The sequence below is a fragment of the Syzygium oleosum genome, unplaced genomic scaffold (genome assembly GCF_021117445.2).
Source record: "Syzygium oleosum isolate NSW1041296 unplaced genomic scaffold, Sole_v2.1 Sole_v2.25, whole genome shotgun sequence".
NCBI classification, from domain to species: Eukaryota; Viridiplantae; Streptophyta; class Magnoliopsida; order Myrtales; family Myrtaceae; genus Syzygium; species Syzygium oleosum.
Window position 1 is genome coordinate 4,995,253 of NW_026607509.1, and position 21,491 is coordinate 5,016,743.

The 21,491-nt window shown below is 42.4% G+C and overlaps 1 pseudogene; it reads left to right on the plus strand.

Annotated features, from left to right (window-relative positions):
* Window positions 1–5,180: 5,180 nt before the first annotated feature.
* On the plus strand, window positions 5,181–13,272 carry LOC115666355 (structural maintenance of chromosomes protein 2-1-like; annotated as a pseudogene).
* The last annotated feature ends 8,219 nt before the right edge of the window (window positions 13,273–21,491 follow it).

Below are 21,491 nucleotides of genomic sequence, written 5' to 3' on the forward strand. Positions count from 1 at the left end.
CAACAGCGACCACGAGCCGGTCAGGGGAAGCCACAGCAGCTGCAATGCAATAACCCAACCCAACTCCCATGGTCCCCCACGTCCCAGCATCCAATCGAGTCCTTGGCTCGGTCTGAACTAACACTGCCCTCCCAATGTCCATCGTATTTGCCCCTTCAGAAACCAATATTGGCGCCGGACTCCGCTGTCCCAAAATCGCATCCCTTGTGATCTTCATCGGGGTCAAGAAATTAAAGGGCACGACTTCCTTCGCCAATTGAGCCTCCATCCTCTATACCTTCTCGTTTGTCCTCTTCGAAATCGCCTCGACCCATGGATGAGACCTCCCCAAAGCAAAACGGGTCATCCTTGATCTCCTTGTTGATCAATTCCAACACCCTCTTAGCATCACCCTACCAAATCCAAGTCCGGCTTCCTCAACTCAACCTCGTCTTTGCTCACATCAACCAAAATGAACTTCACATCACGCAGTCTTTTTTACTCGCTGACATCATCAGTCACCAACCACCCACCCCACCCACCTCGAGTACCTCCCACTTCCCATGGCGGACCCGAGCCCGAACCTGACCGGAGCCCCGACCCGGATCAAAGGCAACGCCCTCGCCGCGAAGTCCCCTGGCCCTGTTCGGCAAGGACCGGATGTTCGGCGTCATGGGCATCCCCATGACCTCCTTCGCCAACCGCGCCGTTGCCCCGGGGTACGCCGCCTCCGCCTACAGCTACCTCACTGGCCGCCCCCGCGTCCTCCTCACGGTCTCCAGCCCGGGCTGCGTCCACGGCCTTGCCGGGGCGATGGCGTGGTTGGCGAAGGAGGTCATGGGGATGCCTATGACGCCGAACATCCGGTCCACGCCGAACCGGTCCAGGGGACTTCACGGCGAGGGCGTTGCCTTTGATCCGGGTCGGGGCTCCGGTCAGGTTCGGGCTCGGGTCCGCCATGGGAAGTGGGAGGTACTCGAGGTGGGTGGGGTGGGTGGTTGGTGACTGGTGATGTCAGCGAGTAAAAAAGACTGCGTGATGTGAAGTTCATTTTGGTTGATGTGAGCAAAGACGAGGTTGAGTTGAGGAAGCCGGACTTGGATTTGGTAGGGTGATGCTAAGAGGGTGTTGGAATTGATCAACAAGGAGATCAAGGATGACCCGTTTTGCTTTGGGGAGGTCTCATCCATGGGTCGAGGCGATTTCGAAGAGGACAAACGAGAAGGTATAGAGGATGGAGGCTCAATTGGCGAAGGAAGTCGTGCCCTTTAATTTCTTGACCCCGATGAAGATCACAAGGGATGCGATTTTGGGACAGCGGAGTCCGGCGCCAATATTGGTTTCTGACGGGGCAAATACGATGGACATTGGGAGGGCAGTGTTAGTTCAGACCGAGCCAAGGACTCGATTGGATGCTGGGACGTGGGGGACCATGGGAGTTGGGTTGGGTTATTGCATTGCAGCTGCTGTGGCTTGCCCTGACCTGCTCGTGGTTGCTGTTGAAGGTGATTATGGGTTTGGGTTCAGTGCGATAGAAGTTGAGACTTTAGTTCGATATCGGTTACTAGTGGTTGTGATTGTTTTCAACAATGGTAATAGTCTCACAAAATCTCACATGGTATCAGAGCTGGAGGTTCTGAGTTTAAATTTTTTCGGGCTCCATTTGCCTCTCCAATTAAATATGTCCACGCTTAGTATTAGGCAAAAAAAGACCAGACTAAGCATGAGGGAGAGTGCTAGAATAATTAAATATTAAATCACGTTTTCATCTAACAGCTTGATGAAGACGTAGTTTAATATTTAATTATTCTAACAATTTCAAACCCATGATTGTATAGCCTAAGAGACCCGTAATATGCGTCGGCCAGCAAAGATATAGCATCAAGGGTTTCGCATGAGAATTTATATAGATTTGCCTTAAACATTATGAACAAAATGTTTTAAATAAATAAAAGTTGCACCAAATGCCTTTCGGCTACGTTACTCTCATCGTCCTGAATAGTTTGATAATTGTGTGATGGTATTATATATAGTTTTCCCAAGTTAATCATCGGTATTCACGAAATCATAATGTATTCAAAGAATACACTTTCTCTATCTCATATATCATGTTAATTTACAAATATCGATACACATATGTGGATTAACTTGCTATTCTTAACTCTTGGATTCACGACAGCACATGAACTAAAAATTTTGAGTTCGATACTTCAATCCTTACTAATGTTGCTTAAGTATCCGACGCGGCCACAAATGTGAATAATTAAATCAAAATTTATTCCTTCATATGTTTCGGGCCATGAAGCGGTTGAATCAAAGATTGGGCAATCCTTAAGTTGGATCTTAGTCCATATCTTCCCAAAATTCGAAAATATTTGCTCACCCGCAGGAAAAAAAGGTTCGAAGCAGTATTTGCTTGGGCTGAATTGAAAGCAACTTTGGCTGATTCGGGGGTGAAACTAAGATATTTTTGAATTTAAGGGACAATTCAGATGTTCCGTCCATTTCGAGGACAAATTGGCAATATCCCCTCCCCCAATGCAATGGTAAGTTAGGGCGCGCATGGAATCCATTCTGGAGTAGAAATTCTGCTCCAGAATGGATTTCGGAACAGAAATGCGTTTGTTAAAAAATTTTCGGAATGCATTCTGGAGCAATTTTTGCATTCTGGAAAAAAAATGCGTTTGTTAAAAATATTTGATTCCAGAATGCATTCTTGATTCCAGAATGCATTTTTTATTCCAGAATGAGTTTTGGGCAAGAAAAAGAGAAGCTACTTTTTGTAGCTTCTCTCTTCCAAAATGCATTCTCCCTATTTTCTCTCTTTTTCTCACTAATTTTTTTTTTTTCAGAAAATGCATAAAATTGAAAAATTCCAGAAAAATTCATAAAAATTTCCAGAAAATAAAAAAAAGTCAAATTTCGGGAAAATAGGAAATTTGGTGAATTTTTTTCAAAAAATATAAAAAAATCAAAAATTTCAAAACTTCACATAATGGCTTAGAATACTTTTGGGCACCCACTTTGAGTGAAATTTAATATTTTTGAGGTGCCCAAAAAAATGAAAAAATAAAAAATTTCAAAACTTCACAAAATGGATTAGAATACCTTTGGGCACCCACTTTGAGTGAAATTTAATTTTTTTGAGGTGCCCAAAAAAATAAAAAAATAAAAAATAAAAAACTCACAAAATGGCTTAAAATACCTTTGGGCACCCACTTTGAGTGAATTTTTTTTTTTGAGGTGCCCAAAAAAATAAAATAAAATAAAAATAGATTTCTGTTCCAGAAATCAATTTCTGGAGCAGAATTAGTCATGTTTTATCAAACAAATTTCTCCTCCAAAAATCAATTTCTGGCAAGAATTCCGAAAATCAATTTCTGGCAAGAATTTGATTTCTGGAGCAGAATGGTTACCATTCGCGCCCTTAAGGTAGCGCATGATAACCATTCTGGTTCTGTCCAGAACTGGTTTTCTGTTCTAGAAATAGCTTTGGACCAGAAACCCGTTTGGTAACGCAATTCCATTTTTCTATTTCTGGAACAACTTTTTGTTCCATAACCGATTCTGAACCAGAAATCAGAACAAAAAAAAAGTAGGTTTTCTATTTCTAGACAAAAAATGAGAATTATTTCTGAGAAAACTCTTTCTTCGAAACACATGTTCATATGGAAGTCACGATCTTTGAGGTGGGAAAAAAAAGCAAAAAATCAAAAATTTCAAAACTTCACAGAATGGTTTAGAATCTGTGGCTATCCACTTTGAGCGAAATTTAAATTTTTTTAGGTGCCGAAAAAAATAAAAAATTTCAAAATTTCACAAAATGGCTTAAAATACCTATGGCCACCCACTTTGAGCGAAATTTAATTTTTTTTAGATGCCAAAAAAAATAAAAAATAATAAAAAAATCTAAAATTTAAAAACTTCACAGAATGTCTTAGAATACCTGTGGCCACCCAATTTGAGCGAAATTTAATTTTTTTTAGGTGCCAAAAAAAATTAAAAAAAACAAAAAATAAAAAATTTCAAAACTTCACAGAATGGCTTAGAATATCTGTGGCCATCCACTTTGAGCGAAATTTAAATTTTTTTAGGTGCCGAAAAAAATAAAAAAATAAAAAAATTCAAAACTTCACAGAATGACTTAGAATACCTGTGGCCACCCACTTTGAGCGAAATTTAATTTTTTTTAGGTGCCAAAAAAAAATAAAAATAAGCAAAAAATCAAAAATTTCAAAACTTCACAGAATGGCTTAAAATACCTGTGGCCACCCACTTTGAGCGAAATTTTATTTTTTTTAGGTGCCTAAAAAACTAAAAAAAAGCAAAAAATAAAAATTTTTAAAACTTCAGAATGAAAAAAAAATAAAACTTAAACTTAAGAATCCCTTGAATTTAATTTTTGGTCCACTTTGAAAGCGAAATTTTAATTTTTTAGGTGTCGAAAAAAAAAAAAAAAAAAAAAAATTCAAAACTTGAATCTTAGAATCATCTAGTAAATTTAATTTTCTTAGGCAAAAATCAAAAACCACATTGATCGAAATTTAATTAGTTTTTTTTTAGGTTTTGGAAAAAAATAAAAATAAGCAAAAAATAAAATTTTAAAATTTTCCAGAATGCTAGAATACTTTTGGCCACCAACTTTGAATGAAATTTTATTTTTTTTAGGTGCCGAAAAAAATTTAAATTTCACTAAAAGTAGGTGGCCACAGGTATTTTAAGCCATTCTGTGAAGTTTTGAAATTTGATTTTGATTTTTTTGAAAAATTCAACAAATTTCCTATTTTCCGAAATCTGAATTTTTTTATTTTTGGAAATTGTGATGAATTTTTCTAGAATTTTTCAATTTTTTTGGATTTTTTGAATTTTTTTGAGATTTTTTGGATTTTCTAATTATTTTTATTCCATTTATAAAAAAATGGATTTTTGTTCCTGGAAATAGAATTTTGTGTTGTTTATCAAACGGGTTTTTGTTTTAGGAAATAAAAATTTTGTGCTGTTATCAAATGGATTTCTGTTCCAGAAATAGAAATTTTTTATCGTTATCAAATGGGTTTCTTTTCTCAAAATCAGAAATAGAAAAATTTATTTCTGTTTCAGGAACTCGTTCCGGAACAAAATGGTTATCATTCACTGCATAATACAGCCCCCTTCGCTCCCTTTCAAAAAGAATCAACTTCCCGCCCTTTTTGCTGCTCTCATTTTCGTCTTGCAATCTCTCCGGATTTCTTCGTCCGATTCTCTCCGAACTCATCAAATCTCGGTAGGAGAAAATCTCATCATTTCCTTCCAAAAATCGCGCTCTTCCATGGCCGATTCCTGACGATCTCGTCCCTCTCATTCCCGTCGCTCCAGCTAGGGCTTTCGTTCTGCTCCTTTCCCTGCCCCGTTGAGCAGAATCGAACGCCGCCATGCACATCAGGGAGATCTGCCTGGAGGGGTTCAAGTCCTACGCCACCCGGACCATCGTCCCGGGCTTCGACCCCTTCTTCAACGCCATCACGGGGCTCAACGGCTCCGGCAAGTCCAACATCCTCGACTCCATCTGCTTCGTCCTGGGCATCACCAACCTGCAGCAGGTCCGGGCCGCGAACCTGCAGGAGCTCGTCTACAAGCAAGGTCAGGCCGGGATCACCAAGGCCACGGTCTCCGTCGTGTTCGATAACTCGGATCGGGCCGGAGCCCGCTGGGATACGAGGACCACTCCGAGATCACCGTGACGCGGCAGGTGCGTGATGGTCGTGGAAATTTGGTTTTGTTCAGGAAGCTCTTCAAATTACTAATCCTTGCCTCCGGTTATCAGCTTAGGCATTTAGATGGAGTGGCAGTGGCTTTCACATAATTATGCAGTGTATAAAACCATTCGGGGATCTAAATTAATCATTTAGATGAAATTGAGGAGTGAGAAGTCTTGTTACATTGAAACTGGGTTACTGGCGTGGGAACTTCATTGGTCTAACTGAAGATTTGAGCCATTGTCTCAAAATGGGGGAAAACTAAACTGTGAGTTGCAGTGGGGAGTTTAGTGGCGAATTAGATGGTGTCAAGTCTAGTTTTGTCTATTATCTGGTTGTTCTTTCAATTTTGAGTGAGCTATTTTGATCAAGAAAACAAAAAGAAAAGCACCAGTCAATACATCATGCTGACCCATTTTGCTTTCATTGACAATTTCTGAGAAATTTGATATTGAAGTGTGCCCCTTCCCGTGCATATTGTTAAGATGAGTGAGTATCTACAGGATGTTTGAGCATATAAGTTATCCCGTTCTGCAGATCGTTGTCGGTGGAAGGAATAAATACCTCATAAATGGAAAGCTTGCCCAACCTAGTCAGGTCCAGAACCTCTTTCACTCAGTACAGCTCAATGTTAACAACCCACACTTCCTCATTATGCAAGGGCGCATCACTAAGGTACTAAATATGAAGCCTCCTGAGATTTTGTCCATGCTTGAGGAGGCAGCAGGTACCAGAATGTACGAGACAAAGAAAGAGGCTGCGCCAAAAACGCTGGAGAAGAAGCAGATCAAGGTTGATGAAATAAATAAGCTACTTGACCAAGAAATTTTGCCTGCCTTGGAGAAGTTAAGGAAAGAACGTATGCAGTGCATGCAATGGGCAAATGGCAATGCAGAGTTAGATCGACTTAAGAGGTTCTGCATTGCTTATGATTACGTTCAAGCTGAGAAGATAAGGGAAAATGCGGTCTCCGGTGTCGAACAGATAAAGGCCAAAATCTCCGAGCTAGATGAAAATAAAGTGAAGATGCAAGTGGAATCACAGGAATTGGAGAAGAAGATATCTGATTTAACTGCACAGAAGGAAGCCAGTATGGGAGGGGACGTAAAGACGATGTCAGACAAAGTAGATGCTCTTGCTCGAGATCTCGTGAGGGAAGTGTCCATTCTCAATAACAAAAATGACACCCTTCAGACTGAGAAAAAGAATTCTGATAAGGTATATCGGTTGTTAATGCAAAGTCTTTATTTTTTCTAGTTGCCATTTTGTAGCTGTGCCTACTTGCAAAAATGAGCTTTTTTTCATATTATTGGCGAGCGATTTTTACTATTTACTTCCTGATGTACTAGATTCTTAGCAAAATAGAAGATCTAAAGCATTCTGTGGAAGAGAGTGCCTCCGCTGTCAAAAGAGCTGAAGAAGGGACAGTTGGTCTTAGGAGCAAATACGAGGAACTCTTGAAGAATTTGGATGAGAAAGAAAGTGATTACCAGGTAATTAGTTGGTAATTCTTTTTTCTGGATGCCTACATGCATGTGGATGTCCCTTCTCTGCAATCATAAACCATGATGTACAAGTGCGATTACCATGAATAGGGCATCCTTGCTGGAAAGAGCAGTGGAAATGAGGAAAAGTGCCTTGAGGACCAGCTAGGTGATGCTAAAATAGCAGTTGGGAGCGCGGAAACAGGACTGATGGTGTTGAAAGCAAAGATATCCCATTATGAAAACGAGCTTAAAGAGAAAAGGAAGCAGCTATTGTCAAAGCATGAGGAAGCTGTTGCTGTAGAGAATGAACTTAATAGTAGACGAAGAGATGTTGAAAATGTTCAAAAAGCATTAGAATCTGTTCCTTATAAGGAGGGGGAGATGGAATCTCTTATAAAGGTCTGTGAATTCTTCTTTCTGGTTCTGTGTCTTCCTTCAATATTATCTTGAAATGTGTCTCCTTAATTTTTTCATTCTTTTGACTATCAATGACCTCCAGGATCGTGCGCTGGAGTTGGAGGTGATGCAAAAGCTGAAAGAAGACATACAGATTCCTTTAGCACAGTTTGCACATGTTAATTTTACATATCGTGATCCCGTCAAGAATTTCGATAGATCAAAAGTGAAAGGTGTGGTTGCAAGACTATTCAAAGTGAAGGATAGCTCAACAATGACTGCCTTAGCGGTGGGAGCTGTATAATAGTATAGTGGCATCTTCAGTTCTCATTTTTACATAACATACCAATATATTCACATATTGGAACGTTTGCAGGCCGCAGCTGGCGGAAAGTTGTATAATGTTGTCGTTGATACGGAAAGGACAGCAAAACAACTGATAGAAAATGGAGATCTTCAAAGAAGAGTAACTTTTATACCTTTAAATAAAAGCCAGCCCAATGTGGTGTCGCCTAGCGTTCGGCATGCTGCTGCCGGCGTGGTCAGTCACTGTTTGAGCTAATATATGCAATCCAAACTTATCTGTCAAGGTGTTTATGTATGTCTTTTAGGTCATTAACGAAGATAGATTCTGCATTTTCAGATTGGCAAGGAGAATGCAGAATTGGCACTTGCTCTAGTTGATTATGACTAGGAACTGAAGGTGCTCATTATAGACCGTCAACATTTTAAATGGGTTTGATCTGTCAGTTATTATCAAGAGGGTTTTATTTGTGGCATTTCATCAGTTGCCTTAAGTGCATTAATTTTTATTACAGAGTGTAATGGAATATGTTTTTGGATCAACTTTTGTCTGCAAAACGATGGATGCTGCAAAAGAGGTATATTATGGCAACCCAATTTGAAAGGCGCAATGAACTTGATTATTTATTTAAGCCTCATTGAGTTGTTACTGTCCTTCCATGTAAGTTTATAGAACATAATTTCTGAAGGCATGGACCGTTCTTTTTGAAATATGTTTTCTAGATGTATTCTGACCGTGGTTCAAGTAGGAGAGATATACTTTAGGCGTTGTTCATTTTTTGGTGGTTTTATAAAATGGACCCACAATTTTTTAGTCAAATATATGACTGCCGACAATGAATATGGAAAGCTTGTGCCTCAAATTCATTTTTGACTTTTTCATCCATTGGGCTTCGCTTGTAAGTGACTTGAGGTGCTCATAAGTTTGTGATACAGCATCACATATCCTATTTGAATAGGCATAAGTGAACTATGAAAATGTTGTCCTGCTAGAATTTCCTCATCGTTACTTGGTAGTTGGTACACTGTGCTTCCCTGCAAGAAACATTGATTTAGGTTCTGACAATTGTCATCAGTTATACTGTAATGTTTTCTATTGTAGGATATTCAGAATGTGATCTTTACATGTTGCGTGCTTCACAGGTAGCTTTCAATAGGAAGATTCATACTGCGATTGTCACTCTTGAAGGTGATATATATCAGCCAGGCGGTCTTTTAACTGGTGGAAGTCGCAAGTAACTTCCTAGTCTGCGTAATTTCGTTATTTATTGTGCATGGATTCCGCCTTCTCTTACAATGCCTCATAACCTGTGGTGTTATTCTTTCTAGAAAAGCACTGCCACATGCTAATAATTGCGTGGTGCAGGGGTGGAGGTGATCTGTTGAGGCGACTTGCTGATGTGGCAGAGGCTGAATCAATACTTGCCATATGTCAGAATAGACTATCGGCCATCGAAGCCAAGGTAGACCTCGAATGCCACTTTTGCATTTCTACATGAAGGTAGCAGACAATTACATTGTGTAGCATTCTTAATTGTTAAGGGCTTGTAATGCTAGGGAAAAACCGAGGTTGGACAAGTGCAAGAGATTATTTTTGGAATTTTGAAACTCCAAGAGTGGTCCACGTTGTTCCTCGAACTAGGAAAATCTAGAAAAAATGTGGAAAATGTCACAAAAGCTGCAGTAAACATAGAATTCCAAATATATTTTTCTTCCTTTTCTTTATGAAAGTCAGAAGATAGCACTATTTTATTGGAGCAGATCTTGTTCTGATGATGCAATAAGTACCATTCTACTTTCTTCTTTTCGTGGATTTTAGCTGTGCATATACCCGAAATTAAATTGTCTTATGGTCCTGCGTATTAGCTTTTCTCATCATCCAACATTAACTACAGATTACTGAGTTGTCGCCCCTTCAAAAGAAGTTCCTGGATCTCAAATCACAGTTAGAGCTGAAGGCCTATGACCTTTCTTTATTTAAGAGCAGGGCTGAGCAGAATGAGCATCAGAAGGTTCTTTTCCCTGCTTTCCATGGAAATAATATTGTTATTTGTAATACTAAACCTGTATTTCTAATCAAAGCAAAAGAACTATGAAACCTATATTTTTTAATATTGTAAAATGTGATTGTTATGTGCATTGTAGCTTGGTGAATTAGTGAAGAAGATTGAGCAGGAACTTGAAGATTCAAAGTCTGCAGCCAAAGAAAGGCAAATATTGTATGAGAACTCTGTCGCTACAGTGTTCACTTGAGAAATCTATTAAAGAGCATTCAAATAATCGGGAAGGCAGGCTCAAGGACTTGCAAAATAGTATCAAGTCAATAAAAACTCAGATGCAATCGGTATCAAAGGATTTAAAGGTGGGCTTTATTCTTTTGACCTTCACAATGTGCATGCACGATATTCTAGGCTTGAGCTTACCTGTGACGGCTCAGTAGTCTATCATTCATGAAAGAAAACATTCGTATAATCGATTGTTTCAGATGGCATAGGATTTTGTGTGCAATTGCAGTGTTAATTGGATGAGATATTGTGACAACGGAGCTATCAACATTTAGATGGTGGGCTTTATTATTCTTTTGACCTTCACAATGTGGATGCACGATATTCTAGGCATGAGCTTACCTGTGACAGCTCGGTATTCTATCATTCGTGGAAGAAAACATTCGTATAATCGATTGTTTCTAGATGGCATAGGATTTTGTGTGCAATTGCAGTGTTAATTGGATGAGATATTGCGACAATGGAGCTATCAACATTTAGATCAATAATATGGACTCTTCTTCTTGTTTCTCCTAGTTTGGGTATTGAATGCTTCCTTGTTGACCATGCCTGTTAATAGGGGCATGAAAATGAAAAGGAGAGGCTCATCATGAAAATGGAAGCAGTCGAACAGGAACATGGTTATTTGGAAGGTGAACTAGCTTCTTTACAAAGTCAAATCAATGCTATAGCTTCTGATGTGGAGGAACAGAAATCCAAGGTAACAAAAGAATACTTTCTGGAAAATCTATGGCTGTTTAGAATGGCAACTTACATCTTCTTCTGCAGGTTGCTTCTATAAGGAAGACTCACGAACAGGCCCAGGTGGAGCTCAATCAAATCCGACAGAAGCTGAAGGAATGTGATACCCAGATAAGTAGCTTTGTCAAGGAGCAGCAAAAACTTCAGGCTGCACTTAGTGAGACAAATCTTGAGAAGAAGAAGATGGAAAATGAGGTAAAGTGCAAACGGGTTCTCTTGGACTAAAAATTAACCGTTGTGGATACTAAAGAGTGTCTTTCACTCCCTTCATCAGGTAAAGCGTATGGAAATGGAACAGAAAGATTGTTCTCTGAAGGTGGAAAAAATGATTGAGAAACATGCCTGGATTGCCTCTGAGAGGCAGCTCTTTGGAAGAAGTGGGACTGATTATGATTTTGCTTTTCATGATCCATGCAAGACAATGGAGGAACTGGAAAAATTACAAACTGAGCAATCTGGGTGTGTTATTCACTTTGTACTCTTATTGATGTGTTTCTATTCTTTGCAATTGCATTTCGTTTCTTCATTGGAATCGTTAGTATTTCTTGTATACTCTAAGTTCAAAAATTGATTGGATATGTGTCTTTCGGTCTCTGAAGGCTTGAGAAAAGAGTAAACAAGAAAGTTATGTCAATGTTCGAGAAAGCAGAAGATGAATGTAATGGGCTGATGTCCAAGAAGAACATTATTGAGGTCAGTTGCTGTCTATCTGCCGGATAATGCTTTTGTTTTGGATTTCTTCTTACTCTAATAAGTTGTAGCTGGCTTTGGCAGAATGATAAATCGAAGATAAAGAAGGTTATTCGAGAACTTGATGAGAAGAAGAAGGAAACACTAAAAGTTACTTGGGTTAGGGTTAACAAGTAAGTTCTTTCATGCTACTTGTGTGCTTTCTATAGTTTTATGGTTTAAGATATATCTAATTCTCTTAGTGTTCCTGATTTTTATCAACATTTCCTTCAGTGACTTTGGATCAATATTTTCTGCCCTGTTACCTGGCACAACAGCAAAGCTTGAGCCTCCGGAAGGATGCAGCTTCTTAGATGGGCTTGAGGTTCGTGTTGCATTTGGAGGCGTCTGGAAGCAGTCCCTATCAGAACTGAGTGGAGGGCAGCGATCTTTACTTGCTCTTTCTCTAATCCTCGCATTGCTTCTCTTCAAACCAGCTCCTCTATATATACTAGACGAGGTATCATTTTTTGTTATAAGATGTGATTTCATGTGCATTTGGTCTCTTTTTTGTCGATGATCTGCAAATGATGATACGTGACAGGTTGATGCAGCACTTGATTTAAGCCACACGCAGAACATAGGAAGGATGATTAAAAGTCACTTTCCTCATTCCCAGGTACATAAACTTCCTGGTAAAAGACAAGCATAACGTCCATGAGAATCACGAGGATAACCTGAATGCTCATTATAGGTGGCTTAGATGATATGGGTATTGTAGGTTCAGTCTGGTGTCTAGGCGAAAATCTGAAGATAATCGCATTGGCAAATTTTATTTATATCTTTTATACATGAACATAGAGACAAGTATTTATGGAATAACGGCGCATGTGTCACTTACTATACCACTACTCCTCAAAGTGAAACTGAAGTATTTGCTGAGAGATTTTGAATTTGTCGTAGGAAGGGGTGTATGGTGAGCACATTAAATTTGTTTATCAAGATCAATCATTGAACTCGGCAACTTGAATTCTTTTGATATGGTAAATAATTCAGAGGGAATAATTAAGATTACGGACAAAAAGTTTAGATTGTAAATGGGAACTGAGTTTTGGGTCAATCATGAAAATAACACGACTTTTGAATGAATTATATGGGCATAGTAAATGGTTTTTATCGTAAAAAAATCAATCCTCTTTCTACTAAGTCAGGTTGGCTACATGGGCTCTGCAACATAGCCTTTTGTCCAGAATCAATCTAGCTCACATGGCAGCATATATCATTGCCATCGCTATTTGCTCTAGTCTCTGGAGCCTCTCTTGATTTTGGTCTTTCTATATTGCAGTTCATCGTTGTCTCTTTGAAGGAAGGGATGTTCAACAATGCCAACGTTCTCTTCCGTACGAAATTTGTCGATGGTATTTCCACTGTCCAACGCACAGTTGCATCCAAGCAGAGCAAGTGATCTCATTTTTTATGGAAGTAGGAATCCGCAGATTTTGTCTTGACGATCCAAGTTAACAGTCAGTAAATTAGAACATTTTTTTAAATCTAGAAATTAGAACATTTGATCGAAGAGATATTTCAACTTAGAGATATTTCTGGTTATCTTTATGATATTATTGTTTGGGATTTGCATGATCAATTTATCATGAAAAATCACTTATGACGTTGCAATTGCTTCTAAATCCAACTTGAAAGGAGGGGGTAGCGTTTATGATTTCCTTGTCCGTGAAACGAAAGTACTCATATCTTAAGGCCACAATTTTCTTATAGTTATGGATAGTTTCAATTCCTGAGGTTTTGCGCATTCATTTGAACACTTTTTTCCGAGTGAACATTGAGTCATTCATCCGATGGTTACTATTATGTTCAGCTTTATCTAATAGAATATACTGAGATGGTATGAATTTAAAGTCGGTTCATCAAAAAAGAGAGTGATCATAATTTATTTGTAAACAGGTGCGCTCGTTACTTAAATTGACTACTACATTTCATCATGAATCCTCCGCCGGCGAATATGGTTGAGGGTATTATCATAATAATATACATCAAATATTTCCTCCGTCGCTCTATCTTCACCAATAGTAACCACTCACCTACTTTCCTCTTCTTGTCATCGCTGTCTTTTTCGAGTAGAGATTAAATCATTCTGCATGCCAGCATAGACCAATATAACATAGCGGCATGCTATAGGAGTTTAGTTATTGTTCGGAAGTCCAATCCATCGAACAGTTAGTATTTGATGGAAGAATCTGTCTGATGTTACGAGGTTTAAGCAGATTATTATTCGTAAACACGCTGCATGAAGCTTTTGTCAAAGCGGCTTGATCTGATGCTTTGTCTAGAAGATCATGTTGGGGGCGCAAATGAGGTTATGAACTGTAAAGCCGAGCGTAAATATTCTTAAAAGTTTTTGAGGGCATACGTGGAAGTGCCCGGGATTTCCTGTCTTTTAACTTCTCATTTGCAGCATCAGCTGTGACACGTGAGCTAGAAGCAGAGTTTATTCCCCGGAAATAAGTGAAAGTCGAAGAATGATCAAGTTCGTTTCGAAGATGATACAGGAGGAGCTCGAAGTCGAACCTTGTGTTGTTGCTGATGCATGTCAAGATGACTTGAATGTGCATAATAGCGAGTCCTTGCCCAATTTGTCCCGTCCTGAAGTTGAAGTGAACTTGAATGAGCATGTGCTTTCCTTTTTGATGTTGGAACTTAGCAAGGAAAGAAAGTCTTTTTTTTTTTTTTTTTTTTTTCTGTCCTACTCTAATTCTCAACTCACTCTCAGACTTTTGCCCTACCTCTTACAGGGCGTGAGAATCGAAACCCACATCTGAAACTAAACGTCCTTATCCCTAGGCCCCCTCACGAGAAGGTGGGGAATCGAACTCCCCACCTCCCCCTTCCCGAGTAAGAAGGGTGGCTACCAGGGCAAACCCCGGTGGTTAAAGAAGAAGAAGGGTTCTTTACGGACGAGTCTTTGATTTCGAATTCGGTTTTTGGTAGCTTCCGTTCGCCCCTTTTGGACTCAGAACCGGTAGGCTATGGTATTTTGGCAGATAAACTGGAAGAAGACAATGATGGGGATCGGCATTCACCTTCGGCGTGTGGCACTCATGTTCTGCCCTTGTCAGTGCTTATAGAAGTCGCCGATGACGATGCAACGATCGAGGCCGATCCTTTCTACCGGACGTACACCGAGCGCCGAAAGGAACTGCGGAATCGGTATGTTTTCTCATTATCACATTGCATTAGAGTCGTATTCCCCCATGTGATGCAATCTTTCCTTATTCCGTGTTGGAGTTGGCGAATACTTCGGGGACCCTTGTTTCTCACACTGGGTACGTCCACGTGAGCTTAGGGAAACTGAAGTGTTATCCGACGACATGTGACCCCTGCGTGTGGAATGCGGGGGTTCGGGGGCAGCGCCCCTGACACGGGTGTCCCGCTGCCTAGTCAGCGGGCGGGGGTTCGGGGCCAGCGCCCCCCGACGGGGGTTCCGCTGCCCGGCCAGCGGACGGCTGCCCCGCTAGCCGGTGAGCGGGCGGGGGCAGCGCCCCCGAAACCTCAATGGGTTTGGGCTTTTATTTAAGCTGGCCCGTATGGTGCGAGATTAAGAGATTTCGTATAGGTTTAGGTTTTGGGCCCGTTTGGGGCACATATATATTTTGCTCGTTTTTCTGATTATTGTAACGAGTTGAGTGGCTATACATCGAAAATATAGTGAAATCTCTTTGCAGGACGTAGCTTTATTCGAGGGTGAACCTGGGTAAATTTGTGCATCGTCTATTTTCTCTGATTTCTGCGTGATCGTTCTGTTTCGGTTCTCAATACATCCCTTCAATTGGTATCAGAGTCGGAGTTGTTCGAGGAATTAGGGTTTATTCGAGATGTCAGGAGGATCACGAATTGAGATAGAAAAATTTGATGGAACGCGGTTTGATCTGTGGAAGATGAAGATGGAGGATCTTCTCTGTGATCGAGATCTTTGATCGGCAATCGAAACGGAAAGGCATGTTGCTGCGCAACCTGGTGTCGTGATAGGCAAGGAAGCGGTGAAGGAAACGGATTCAACTTCCAAACAGGCAAAACCAAAGGAGATTGAAGACTGGGATCGGATTGATCGGAAAGCAAAAGGGTTGATTCGGCTTTGTCTCGCGGACTCAATTCTAACGAATGTGATGAGCGAACCTACAGCCAGAGATTTGTGGCAGAAATTAGAGTCGCTGTATCAAAGTAAGTCGTTGGTTAATAAGCTGTTTTTGAGGAAAAAGCTGTATAATCTTCGGATGCATGAGGGCGACTCGTTTTCTACACATATGTATAACTTTAACACATTGATTAGTCAACTCGTATCAATCGGTGTTAAGTTCCACGATGATGATAAGGCAATAACACTACTCTGTTCACTGCCGGATTCATGAGATAATCGGTGGTGGGGATAAGGAATTATCATATGAAAGTGTGTGTTCTGCCTTGTTATCGGAGGAGACACGATGAAAGGGATCGGGAAATTCCGGTAAAGAGGCATTGGCGGCTAGGAGAAGGTCAACAGAGAAGACTGTCACGCCCCGTACCCCACGAAGCGGTAACATCCCTACCTTGGTCGATTATGGTGCAACGCTCCCAGGAAGCGTCGCCGACCTAACGCCCCAACAGAGTAAAGCACAAGCGGAAGAATAAATAATAAACCCTGACAGTAAAATATGAGACAAGGATAACCAAACAAGCAACCAACGAGGAAACATACTTGCACTTTACATTGCTATAGAAAACTTCTTTACAAACATCTATACACAACCATGAAAAGATATAAGTCCCCACCTATACGATCTGCATGCCACGGGGTCAAAAAGGGAAGTGGCTAGGGAGGTCAGACTAACTCAAAGAGAGGGCTACAGTCAAAAAGTTACCAGCCCTCACTACTAGCTATGGCTCAGAACAAACCTAGGGTTCCCACTCAGGGTCGGAAGATCCAGTAGTTTCGTCCGACGGCTCCTCTGAAGGATTCTCTGAAGACTCGGACGGTTCAGAATCCATATCTTCGGCTTGGGCTCGCTCATCTTCAGAGTCCTGCTCCAACTCTGGATCTAGGTAGAGATCTAACTCGTCGTCTACTCCTAGCTCTTCGTCAGATCCTACCTCAGCGACTTCTCCGTCTTCGCTTGAGTCTTGATCCATCGGCTCAGGTTCCGGCTCCTCTTCGGCATCTTGGTCCTGATCTTCAGCTATCACCTGTGGCTCCTCATCCATAGGCTCATCAACGCCATCTACATCGTGAACATCCTGAGGATTGATCACCTCGCCATCCGCATATATGGGTTCCATCAATCCATTTTGACCGATTGGCGCATCAAAAGTCCTCAGGGGTTGCCCTAGGTTTCCGTCGGCATCTCTCAAGCACCAAGCTACATATTCCTGAGTCTGATGAAAATACTCTCCCACGTTTACAAACACCACGGACCGGTATCTTACGTATGATTCCCCATTTCCTGCGGGGTAGATACTGGTATACTGGTGTATCTGTACAGGTATTCCAAAAAGCGGCGGGTTCGGCATTCTTACGGCTGGGGGTCTGAAAAGTTGGGTTATAATAACCGTGAGACGAATCTCAGCGAGTATAACCCCTAAACCTAGGCTAGGTTAGCATGCGATCTCCTGACCGGAAATAAATATTTGAATCACAATACAATAATAATCAAACCATTCTCTGACCCTGCAGGTTAGACAGATCAATATATAATAGTCACGGCACATAGGTGGCACACATTATCACACGTACGCCAATCACATGCTCATGCACCGAGTCTCACACACTCGCATGCCAGTCCATGCATGCAAATGTCGTCGACAGGTCACGTGCATTTCCCGGCCCACTGGTCCACACTGGCAATCGCCCAATTTATTATTTATTACGACGACTCGAGTCAACAACATCCACGGCCCGGTGCGTCTAGCCTGCTTCAAAGTGCATGAGGCGCAGCAACCGGTCTGGCCCAGTGTCTTTAGCCTGCTTCAAAGTGCATAAGACGCAACACTGATCTCCTTACGAACCAGAGCCTGCTTCAAAGTGCATGAGGATGGTCGTCTTCCGGACGTACCGGGCATTGTCCTGCTTCAAAGTGCATGAGGACGGTATCGACCCGAAGGTCATGACCCAAAGGTCTTTAGGTGATCACACAACTCATTATTATCTGAACCCAGCGTATGACGCTTCGGGGTATTTTAGGTGATCACACACTCATGGCAGGCACGCATTCTCGCACAATTCCACCACATGCCTCACTCTAGGCATACATAATGCGTGTCCATGTTATGCGATGCAATGCACCATGAGCACCAATGAAATTCAATCACTCAATATCACAACACGTGCTCAATTGGCCCAATTAATACCGTGTGGCCCAACGTGCGATTCACAATTCAATAATTAATTTCAAACCAATCATTGGCTAATCGCACTCCGCATAATTCAGCCACACGACATGCGACATGATAGTACGAAATCAATCCCAATTAAGCACAAATTATGTACGACCAGTCAACCCGGATATACCCGGTAATTTTCCAATGGGCTCCTAAATTGGTCATTTAATCCAATTAATCTCCCCATATAATTTTCATTAATCCACTAAATTTTCCCGATAATAATTTCTACCAATCAGTCCTCAACCCAGTCTGGAATACACACTGATACTACCTAAGCTAGTCCAAAATGCACCGATAATACCTAAACCAGTCCAGAAAAATGCACTATCAGTCCTAATCCGGGTTTAGGAATTTTACTCACTTAATCCAAGGTCACGACGACGGGGAACGGCGGCCTATCACTGGTGAACAGTGAAACCGGCGACGGAATTCCCGGCGACGGCGTACGGACGGGCGTACGGTCGGCCGTACGGACACTGTACGGCCGGCTACGTACGGCGACGTACGGACGGCTGGAGGTCGCCATGGCAGCGGCTCGGCCGTACGAGCTCCGGCGCGGCGGCGGTGGGTCTCCGGCGCGGCGGCGGTGATGATCGGGAGAGGAAAAGAGAGAGAAAGAGAGAGAAAGGGGTCAGACAGAGGCGAGGCTGAGGCTGGGGACCGAGGTGGTCCACGACGGGGCACGGCTGCCGGTGGCGGCGCTCCGGTGGCTAGCGGTGTGCTCCGGCGAAGTTTGGCCGACAGAGAAAATGAGAGAAAGAGAGAGATTGGGAGGAGAGAGAGAGATGTGGCCGAGAGTGAGGGTGAGGAGAGAGAGTGGCCAGTCCAACCTGGTCAAAATTAGGGGGCTAGGGGCGACACGTGTCGCCGATCCGGCAGTTTTGACCAAAATACCCCTAATCCAACGGTTTCGGTTGATCCTATCTAAATAATTGAGGGGTAAAAAGGTCTTTAGGCCCAATAATGCAGCTGATAAGCACTCTTAAATATCCCAAAAAAATTCGGACCCGAACATAGCCCAGGGGCAAAATGGTCATTTTTCCGGTCCCGGGGCGAAATTCCAATTTTCACACGTATCAACCCCAGATGTCCGTGGCCAACATAATATGGCGTCGGAATTGCGAAAATAGCCTCTTAAGCCCTTGAAAATTGACTGCGAAGTTCCGGGAATAAAATAATATTATTTTTCCAATTTTTGGCCGTAACGACTCTTGGTATGCGTGGCCACCTAAAAATGGCATCGGCCTCGAAAAATAACCTCATTTGACCTCGAAAAGCAACGCTGGCGTCCCGAGGGGCAAAATCGTAATTTTTCACCCCCGGACCGAAATTCCAATTTTCAACTGTATTAACTCAAAATATGCGTGGCCAGCATAATATGACGTCAGATTTCCAAGAATAGTCTCTTAAGCCATCGAAATTCGACATTGAAATCCGGGCCCAATTTCGTGATCAAAACTCACTCGATTTCAAATTTCAGGGTCTCTCACTAACGGGCGGCTGTCTAGAGGTTACGCGTATCGACCTAGGGTTGTCCGAGTCATGACGGTCCTGATCATTGAGAGAATGAGAAATTACCACTAATTCCAGAGGTCACGATCGTCCGATTTAAGTTCAGGACTGGTTGACCACGTGTACTCTCGATCGTGCAGAATCACCTGCGATCCAATTGTACATCGTTGGCCTTGGCCAAACCAAGTCCGTTACCTTTCCTAAGATCGATCCACATTGGTTCATAATATTCTCTCATCATTTCTCGTGATCGGTGTTCGCTTCGTGATCGGGTCCTTGGTCCACGTACCGCTTTCTAATTAGCCATACCCTATTGGTTAGTATCCCGAGAGTGATCAGCTCTGGGCGAGACTTACTAAAATGAAATGCTAAATATTGACAATTTTATTGATCCCGGGATTACATCGAAATTCAGGCTGTTACAAAGACTCTAAATCCGAGAGGGTCCAGATCCAAATCTCGTGGGCGATCGAAGAGTAGGGAGAGGAGGGTACAGTGCTGGAAATGTCAAGAGTGGGGCCATGTGAAGCGGGACTGTAAAAATAAGCCAGTTTTTAAGAAAGAAGCTGAATCATCCTCGGGTAAAAAGGAGGTCGACGCAGGAGATATGTTTCGTTAGCGTTAGCGAGCCCGCCTGGGCACTGCAGAGGCGGCTAAAGGCAGGCTGAAACCCAAAACTGACGACCATTTTCTGCCTGAACGTAGCATATCACGCGCGGAGGGATAATGTTGTCATTTCGCCCGTGGGCTTCCCGGCTGCAAGCCCAGGAACCGAATCGCCAGGAGACGGGAGACGTTTTTGCCGATTCATGTTGTTGTTCTGAGGCTCGTCCTGCGTTTTTGGGATTATTTCTTTTAATGCTGGCTCTGTTTTCCGAGACTTGTCTGTCACAAGCGGTTCCTGGGTGGGTGACGTGGGTAACGACATTCAGTCTCCGTTATATCCGCCCGCATGTGGGTTAGCAGAGTACATATCCGTAGCAGAAATTGCTCTATGAATGCGGGTTTTTCTTCTTCTTCTTCCCATGCATTACTGACTTCCCTCTCCTCCATTGCCTTTTCCTCCTGCAAAACCTCACAGCTTCTCTTGTACCTCATTTCTCAGGCGCCGCGCCCACACGTTCGGTCTTCGACTTCCTCTCTCTCTCTCTCTCTCTCTCTCTCTCTCTCTCTCTCTCTCACACACACACTCTCTCTCTCTGGTTTCTTTTGTTGTCTCTGTCATTCTAATAATTTCCTCCGTCTCTCTGTTCTTTTGTCTGTTTTTTCTCCTTTTTGCAGGGTCCGAGCTCCGTCCCTCCCCTAGAATCGAACGCCATGCACATCAAGACACTCTCTCTGGTGGGGTTCAAATCCTACGGGTCCCCGACCACCCTCCCGCTTTTCCATCGGGATTGCACTGTCATCGCCGGCCCGAACGGCTCCGGCAAGTCCAACCTTCTCGACGCCATCATCTTCGCGCAGGGCAGCACCGATGCGAATCCACGGCAGCTCGTCTACAACGAAGGCCGAGCTAGGATTACCGAAGCCTCCGTTTCCATCCTCTTTGACAATACGGAAGCGACTTGGCGTCCGCTGGGCTACCAGCACCTCGCCGAGATTGCCGTGACGCGGCAGGTGCGTCATGTTCTTGTTCTTGCAAATTTGCTCTCCTTTAGAACCACTTGATCTCCCGCTCCTTGCCTCCTAGGCATTTAGATGGACTGGTAGCGGCTTTCCCACGATTACGCGGGATCTGGATTAATCATTTAGTTGAAATTCGCGAGTGATATGTCCTTGTTATACGGTTAGTGTCGTGGGGAACTTCGTTGGGCTAACTGAAGATTTGAGCCGGTGCCTCCAAATGGGGGATAACTAAACTGTGAGCTGCCCTAGGGAGCGAATCCGACCGTGTCGAGCATTTAGCTTTTCATATTATCTGGTTGGTCTTTCTATTTTGATCTAGAAAACAAAAG